Here is a 10,000-nt window from a genome sequence, read left to right as displayed (position 1 = left end):
AGGAAATTTATAATAACCTTTTTAAAGTGACATTAAAACTAAGAGAGAGAGAGAGTGAGAGAGAGAGAGAGTTTAGAATTTAGCTTCAGATTTATACACCACTCTAATATTGGACAGACGAAGAAGACGGCTTTTGTGGTGTGTGTGTGTGAGAGAGAGAGAGAGAGAGAGAGAGAGAGAGAATTTAGAATTTAGCTTCGGACTTATGCAGCACTAATTATTGGACAGACAAAGAAGACGACTTTTGTGAGAGAGAGAGAGAGAGAGAGAGAGAGAGAGAGAGAATTTAGAATTTAGCTTCGGATTTATACACCACTCTAATATTGGACAGACGAAGAAGACGACTTAGAGAGAGAGAGAGAGAGAGAGAGGAGAGAGAATTACATAACACTCAAACGTCTTCAGTATCATTCCTGATTAAAGATAAAGATAAGAGAGAGAGAGAGAGAGAGAGTAGAGAGAGAGAGAGATTACATAACACTCAAAAGACGTCTTCATATCACTCTCCCTGATTAAAGAGTGACCTATAACTGCCTCGACGTCACATGGCGTATAACCCACAGGATGTGGGAGATCATAGCAGATTAGGAAAGATTGTAACGGATTGGTTTACTAATAATCCCTAATCCTTAAGGGAAGCTTAAGGAGAAGGGGACGTCAGGGAGAAAGGGGGGGGGGAAGTAAGGGGAAATTGAAAGGGAGGGGAAAAGGATAATAGGATAAATTAAGGGGAATGAGGGGGATAAAAAATTAAAAGGATTGAGAGACGGGTGGCTTCATAGCATATTTCAGAGGAATTATTTTATGTGGATGAAATTAAATTTAGGGGGAGGGGGAAGTGGAGGAGAGGGAGGGGGGGAAATGAGAGGAGCAGGGGGAAGAGGGAGGAGAGAGAGGGGGAAATAGAGAGGAGGCAGGGAGAGGGAGGAGAGAAAGGGGGAAAAGAGAGGAGCAGGGGAAAGGAAGGAGACATACGAAGGGTATTGAATAGGAAGTACAAAGGATGGAGGCTGAAGAGGGGGTGGGGGGTGGGGGGGAGGGGTTCTTTATCGTAAGTGATTAAGGTCTCCCACGATAATATTGTCGACTTGACACGTGCACAGGAAAACACGTGCAAGAGCATTCTCGTAAATTGTCAATTAAGGTAAATGAGAAACTCTTTTTTTCTATTTTTACTTTCATCAATATGAGGGATATGAGGGTGGGGCAGAAAATTTCGAATATGGTCTTGTTTTTTTTAAATACTTTGTCTTTTTTTTTCTTAAACTCGAAATATTAGGGTTGCATATTGTCTCATGACTGCGGCCTTAAGTAGATTACTTGTATTCAATATAACTTAAGTACTTTTTAACGGTAGTCCTACTCAATTTTGTTTAGAAAGTTCAGTTAATAGCAATAACAATAATAACAACAACAACAACAATAATAATAATAATAATAATAATAATAATCTCCCTTATATAAAAAGAACAAGTGTCTGGTTTTAAATGTATATATACATATATATATATATATATATATATATGTATATATCCTGTCACGCTGAGTGGCAATTACCAAAACGTATAACTACTTGGTATCTCCCCTATCCCTCTCGTAGGGGAAAAGGGAGAGTCATACCCTGGTGAGAGGGGGCCAACCCCAAAGAGGTACTCTTTGAAACCACAATCTCTCATAAATTACCGAAACTGCCGTGTTGTAGTTAGGAAAGAAGGAGGGGGTGGGAAGGGTTGAATCTGTGTGAGCATATCTATCTAAATATTTAGCCATCATTTGTGACGGGTCGTGTACACTAGTAATTAGAATAGGTAAAATAATAAAGAATTCTTCTTCACCCAAGGGGTTAACTACTGCACTGCAATTGCTCAGTGGCTACTTTCCTCTTGGTAAGGGTAGAAGAGACTCTTTAGCTATGATAAGCCGCTCTTCTAAGAGAGGGACACTCCAAAATCAAAACCATTGTTCTCTAGTCCTGGGTAGTGCCTTAGCCTCTGTACCATGGTCTTCCACTGCCTTTGGGTTAGAGTTCTCTTGCTTGAGGGTTACACTCGGGCACACTATTTTATAAGATTTCTCTTCCTCTTGTTTTGTTAAAGTATTTATAGTTTATATAGGAATTATTTATTTTAATGTTGTTACTGTCCTTAGAATATTTTATTTTTCTTTGTTTCCCTTTCCTCACTGGGCTATTTTACCTGTTGGGACCCCCTGGGCTTAATAGAATTCTGTTTTTTCCCAACTAGGGTTGTAGCTTAGCAATTAATAATAATAATGATAATAATATATATCATCATTATCAAATATAGACTTTCTTAATCTACTCCGGAAATAAACCACATTTGATTAAATGTAGAAATCCTTTATTAGAAAATGAAAACTCTTCATTCTAAGGTTTTCTTCCCTAATCTTCAGACAATTGAAAGAGGCCGTACAATACGATCTTGGAAATCTTATTATTTACATCGACATAGATCCAGTATGTTGAAACATTCCAGAGAATATATTACCTCGAATGAAATTACATTACGATTAATAAAAAGGTAAATTTACAAAATGAATGTTACAAGGTCAAAAGATAAGAAAATAAAGGTCACTTTTTTCTTTTAATAATATATCTGATCGAAAATAGGAATCGAGATTACGTAAATTGCACTGTAACTGTATTCATATTGCTACTTTCCTCTTGGGTAAGGGTAGAAGAGACTCTTTAGCTATGATAAGCCGCTCTTTTAGGAGAAGGACACTCCAAAATCTAACCACTGTTCTCTAGTCCTGGGTAGTGCCATAGCCTCTGTACCATGGTCTTCCACTGCCTTGGGTTAGAGTTCTCTTGGTTCAGGGTACACTCGGGCACACTATTTTATAAAAATTTCTCTTCCTCTTGTTTTGTTAAAGTATTTATAGTTTATATAGGAGTAATTTATTTTAATGTTGTTACTGTCCTTAGAATATTTTCTTTTTCTTTGTTTCCTTTCTTAACTGGGCTATTTTCCCTGTTGGGGCCCCTAGGCTTACAACATTCTGCTTTTCCAACTAGGGTTGTAGCTTAATAATAATAATAATAATAATAATAATAATAATAATAATAATAATAATGAAATACATCATTATCAAATATACCCTTTCTTAATCTACTCCGGAAATAAACCACATTTGATTAAATGTAGAAAACCTTTATTAGAAAATGAAAACTCTTCATTCTAAGGTTTCTTCCCCATCTTCAGACAATTGAAAGAGGCCGTATAACAAGATATTAAAAATCCTATCATTTTCATCGACATAGATCCAGTATGTTGAAACATTCCATTAATATATTACCTCGAATGGAATTACATTAAGATTCATATAAAGGTAAATTACAAAATGAATGTTACAAGGTCAAAAGATATGAAATAAAGGTCACTTTTTATTTTAATAATTTATGTGATCGAAACTGGAATCATAAGTAACGTAAATTGCACTGTAACTATTTATATTGCTAAAAATATTTTAAGCATAGAAAGATTCAAAACTGCATCACATTTTCCATGAATTCTTAGATGAAAAGGGGAGTACCATCTTAATCTAATATTTGTAGAATTTGCCAGGATGGCCGAGAACTTCAAATCAATCAATCAATCAATTTGGAGAATTTGTCATGCATAGTTTTTCAAGACAGTTGTCAGACTGGGGTTCGAGTCTCGCTGAAACTCGTTAGTTCCTTTGGTCGCTGCACCCTCACCATCCTTGTGAGCTAAGGATTAGGGATTTGGGAGAGCCTAAAGATCTATCTGCTGAGTCATCAGCAACTATTGTCTGGCCATCCTTGGTCCTAGACTGGGTGGAGAGGGGGCTTGATCCTATCTCTCTCTCTCTCTCTCTCTCTCTCTCTCTCTCTCTCTCTCTCTCTCTCTCTCTATATATATATATATATATATATGTATATATATGTATATATATGGTCAGTCTCTAGGGCATTATCCTGCTTGATAGGGCAATGTCACTGTCTCTTGCCTTAGCCATTCACGAGCGGCCTTTAAAACCTTTAAAGCACCATTTAATCAGCAAAAGTAATACTAACAATAACAATAAATCATTTAATCAAGAGCAACGAAGAAATAGAATCCGAGTAAGTCTTGCAATACGAGCAAATCATCAAATAAAACTTCACTTACAAAGTGATTACGGTGAGATAAGAGATAGGACGAGCGAGGAAGCACATAAATCAAAACAGTTGAAGGAGTTTAAGTAAAACGAGAGTAAGTTGTTGCATTAGTTACCCCCGCCAACGAAGTTGGAAGGAGGTTATGCATTACCCACTGTTTGTGTGTTTGTTTGGGAAGAGCTTCCTGGCCACGATTTTAATCGTAGAGTAATGAAACTTGCAGGGATTAACTCTTATGTAAAAAGCTGAAAATTATTATATTTTATAAAGTCAACGAAGTTAGAGGGAGGTTATGTTTTACCCACTGTTTGTGTGTTTGTTTGGGAAGAGCTTCCTAATCACGATTTTAATCGTAGAGTAATGAAATTTGAAGGGATTAATTGTTATGTAAAAAGCTGGAAATGATTATATATTAGAAGGTCAAGGACAAAGATCAAGGTCACGGTCAAGTAAAATGTCCAATTCACGTACTCAGCCATAAGTTTAGACATCGTGGTCACAGACACTTCAAACTAGAAATAATTAAATTTTAGAAGGTCAAGGTCACGGTCAAGCTTTGGAAGGTCAAGGTCACGGTCAAGCAAAATATCCAATTCACGTAATCAGCCACCTTTTTTAAATAAGAAATTATATAGTCTAGATACTGAACACAATTAATTAAATACAAAAAGCCAATGGGAGTACTAAAGACAGTTTTGCGAATGCTAAGTCAATTTTTACGTACGACACAAATATTCGTAAGCTACGTTTTTCGTATAATCTTCACGACATAAGATGTACTTACTATACAAAAAAAAAAAAAAAAAAAAAAAAAAAAAAAAAAAAAAAAAAAAAAAAAAAAAAAAAAAAAAAACGAACATCTTGACCTGAAGACTTTTAACCTTCTTCCTCTACTTCTTTTTATTCAAAGTTCTTATTGCAATATACGAAGAACTTTGAGTTTATAAAAGGACCACGACGAAGACGTATAAATAAATGGCTGGAATAAAAGTTTCTTTTAAAAAGACAAGGATGTCCATTTGTAGACCAGCGTCTATTTGACGATGTTTCGACCAATGATTTGAGAAGATAACTGACATCCCAACTTCAAGTATTTTGTAGTTCTGGAGAGTAATAAACAAAATGGAATTTTTTTTGTAGTTTTGAAGTGCAATAATCGGAACGGAAATTTTTGCAGTTTTGGAATCTAAGAAGCAAAATGGACACATTTGCAGTTTCAGAGTGTAAGAAGCGAAATGGATATATTTGCAGTTTTGGAATGTTTGGAGCGAAATTTAGTTTTTTTCAGTTTTGAAGTGCAATAACCCAAATGGACAATTTGCAGTTTTGAAGTGCAATAAACGAAATGGAAGTTTTTGCAGTTTTGGAATGCAATAAATGAAATGTACATTTTTGCAATACTGAAGTGTAATCAGCGAAATTCACAGTTTTGCTGTTTTGGAATGCAATTAACATAGGCTATCCTCAACTTGCAAGAATATAAAAACATGCAAACGCGAGGAATAATATCTAACAAGTTCCAAATTACATGTTAGTTACATTTTAGTTTTAACATCTCAGAAAGCGAAAATTCTTACATTTCTCATAACCAATATTGCGCAAGATAGAAAAGTTGACATGCTCTCCGAGAACAAATCTCCAAGACGTTTAATTACAATTTGCTCGGTGCAAATATGCCTCGCTAAAAGAAATTGACTATAGAGTACATAAGATTAGGAAATTCTAAATTTACAATTCTGAAAATCTCATGTGACAAGAAGAGAACCAAATATTTATGAGAATCCCAAATAAAAAGCTAAAAGCCTTTGAGTATATTTGTCCACAGCGTCCGGGAAGTAACATACATAGGGAACAAAATTTCCAAAATGTACCTCATGAATTGTACAATTCGTGGATTTCATTATCACTAGGGAAATATATTATAAATATACAGACACAGGATATATATACACACGTGTATATATATATATATATATATATATATATATATATATATATATATATATATATATATTTGTGTGTATGTATATATATATATATAAATATATAAATATATAAATATATATATATATATATATATATATATATATATATATATATATATATATATATAAAATGCAAAACACGAACCAAAACAGAACGGTCTGTTGATTACTGCACCCCTCAAAAGAAAGAAAAAAAAAAGAAAAAAAAAACACACACAAACCAAAGAAGTAAAAAGACAAACACAACAACGACAAAACAGCGACAACAAAAAACCAACAACTACAAATAAACAGAACAGGTTGACAACGAAACCAGAAGCGGCCCTGGGGGAAGAGGGGGGGGGGGGGGGGGATTTGGAGGGACAAGGAAATCGCGTGTCACATCCCCATCTCGTCCAATGATCTTAAAAGAACCCATTTACAGCATCCGCTATTTTACTCGAGAAGTCCAGAGTTGCCAGGTCTTCTAAATGAGAAAAAGGCCAACTTATAATCAACCGCAGCTTTAAAAGGCCAACCCCTTATTAGAAAAAGGCCAAAAATATAGTATTTATTTCCACCTTTTTCAATGATATTACTAACGGCCACCAATTTAAAAAAAGGGCGAATAACAGATTTTTTTTTCGCCTGAAAAAATGGCAACCTGGCAACTCTATATCATCTCGCAGCTGCGAGTGTTTTATTTCCCTTTGCACAAAACGAGGAAGAACTTACTAAATATGGCCTCTCAATTCCTTCCCATTCGCTTTAATTTATTTTCTTCGTGGCGAACTTCCTTAACGGATGCTAAGTCAAACGCACATACGCCCTTTCGTGGATAGAAATCAAACCATTGTGCTCTACTCTTGGGTAGTGCTATAGCCTCTGTATCATGGTCTTTCAATCTGTCTTGGGTTAGAGTTCTCTTGCTTGAGGGTACACACGGGCACACTATTCTATCTTATTTCGCTTCCTCTTGTTTTATTAAAGTTTTTATATTTTATATATGAAACATTCATTTTAATCTTGTTACTGTTCTTAAAATATTTTATTTTTCCTTATTTCCTTTCCTCACTGGGCTATTTTCCCTGTTGGGGACCCTGGCCACATCGCATTCTGCTTTGCAAACTAATAATAATAATAATAATAATAATAATAATAATAATAATAATAATAAGAATAATAATAGAGCGTTAGTGACGTTTCTTTTCGTTATATATATATATATATATATATATATATGTATATATATACAGTATATATATATAGTGTATATATATATATATATACACATATACAGTATATATATATATATATATACATATACAGTATATATATATATATATATATATATATATATACATATACAGTATATATATATATATATATATATATATATATATATATATACATATACAGTATATATATATATATATATATATATATATATATATATATATATATATATATATATATATACATATACAGTATATATATATGTATATATATATATATATTTTTTTTTCTTTTTTAACCAGAAATTGTGTTGTGTTTGTCTGCAGACGTGGTTGTGCAAGAGACTGTTTGATGGCTTAGTTATCTTCAGCAAAATTATTATTATCATCAGAAAATAATAAGGTCCCTCACAAATGATAAATGAGTTTTTTTTAAATTCATTGAACAACTTCGCCAAATCGATGTTTCAACATTTAATCTATTATTATTATTATTATTATTATTATTATTATTATTATTATTATTATTATTATGATAAGAAAATAAACTACATGATATATGACAGGTTTTTTTCATTTAGCAACTTAACCAAACATTTGTTTTAGCATTGAATCTATAAAACAAAACCACATAAATATAGCAAAATTAGCATATCATACGCCACAAGGAAACAAATAAATAATAGAGACACAATAGTCAATTCTTTTTAGTGAGGCAGATTTGCACCGACTCGCAGGGGTGCCCTTCTAGCTCGGAAAAGTTTCCTGATCGCTGATTGGTTGGACAAGATAATTCTAACCAATCAGATAGCAGGAAACTTTTTCCGAGCTAAAAGGCCATCCCTGCGAGTCGGTGCAAATCTGCCTCACTAAAAAAAATTGACTATAGTCCATTTCTTTCAGCGAGGCAGATTCGCACCGACTCGCAACGGTGCCCTTTTAGCTCGGAAAAGTTTCCTGATCGCTGATTGGTTAGAATTAACTTGTCCAACCAATCAGCGATCAGGAAACTTGTCCGAGCTAAAGGGGGTCATCCCTGCGAGTCTGTGCAAATCTGCCTCAATAAAAAAAATTGACTATAGAGTACATAAGATTAGGAAATTCTAAATTTACAATTCTGCAAATCTCATGTGACAAGAAGAGAGCAAAATGTTTATGAGAATCCCACAATGGAGGTCAAGACTTCAACGAGGAAGTAAACATGAACTCAAAGCAAGAGAAGCCTCACTAACTCAAACCAGTTAGATGTCAAGGATAAGGTCTAGAACTCTCGTCTAGAGTACTGTAGTGCTTCGAATTGCAATGTTGTTGTTGTTATTATTATTATTACTTGCTAAGCTACAACCCTAGTTGGAAAAGCAGGATATGCTATAAGCCCAGGGGCCCAAACAGGGAAAATAGAAAAGTTTCGATAGGAAATATTTTATTATTATTATTATTATTATTATTATTATTATTATTATTATTACTTGCTAAGTTACAACCATAGTTGGAAAAGCAGGATATTCCTTAAGCCCAGGGGCCCCAACAGGGAAAACAGCACAGTGAGGAAAGGAAATATTTCGTTGTTATTATTATTATTATTATTATTATTATTATTATTATTATTATAATTATTATTATTACTTGCTAAGCTACAACCCTAGTTGCAAAAGCAGGATATGCTATAAGCACAGGGGCCCAAGCATGGAAAATAGAACAGAGAGGAAAGGAAATATATTATTATTATTATTATCATAATTATTATTATTACTATTATTATTAATACTTGCTAATCTACAACCCTAGCTGGAAAAGCAGGATATGCTATAAGCCATGGGACCCCAACAGGGAAAATAGCCTAGTGAGGATAGGAAATATTTTATTATTATCATTATTATTATCATTATTATTATTACTTGCTAAGTTACAACCATAGTTGGAAACGCAGGATATACTATGAGCCCAGGGGCCCTAGCAGGGAAAATAGAACAGTGAGGAAAGGAAATATATTATTATTATTATTATCATAATTATTATTATTATTATTATTATTATTATCATTTTCAATTGCTAACCTACAACTCTAGTTGAAAAAGCAGGATGCTACAAGCCCAGGGGCCCCATACAGGGGAAATAGCACAGCGAGAAAAGGAAACTAGGAAAAATAAAATATTTCAAGAACAGTAACAGCATTAAAATAAATATTCCCAACATAAACTATAAAAACCTTAACAAAACAAGAGGAAGAGAAATTAGATAGAATAATGTGCCCGAGTGTACCCTCAAGCAAGTATCTACTTTGGTATAGTGGTATTAAGGTAAGGCAATTGCTTCGAAACTATCTTAGGCTGGAATTGCAAAACGAGTTGAGCCTCCATTTCCGAGCAATTTGCATCCAATTTGTTAAATTTCCGTAAATAAGATGAGAGCTGCGGTTAAGCAAAGGGATTTGATTGGCGCTGGGTGTGTCTGATTATCATAGATGTTCTTAAATGGATAAAAAGTATATATATATATATATATATATATATATATATATATATATATATATATATATGGATAAATATCAACACAACATCGTGTTCAAATAGAAATAAATTTCTACCTCATATTTGGGATCGAACGCTAGCCCCTTCTAATGAAAGGCCAGGTCAAAACCAACCATGCCACGAGAG

This window comes from Palaemon carinicauda, chromosome 7 (assembly GCF_036898095.1).
Source record: "Palaemon carinicauda isolate YSFRI2023 chromosome 7, ASM3689809v2, whole genome shotgun sequence".
Lineage (NCBI taxonomy): Eukaryota > Metazoa > Arthropoda > Malacostraca > Decapoda > Palaemonidae > Palaemon > Palaemon carinicauda.
This window is presented reverse-complemented; position numbering follows the sequence as displayed.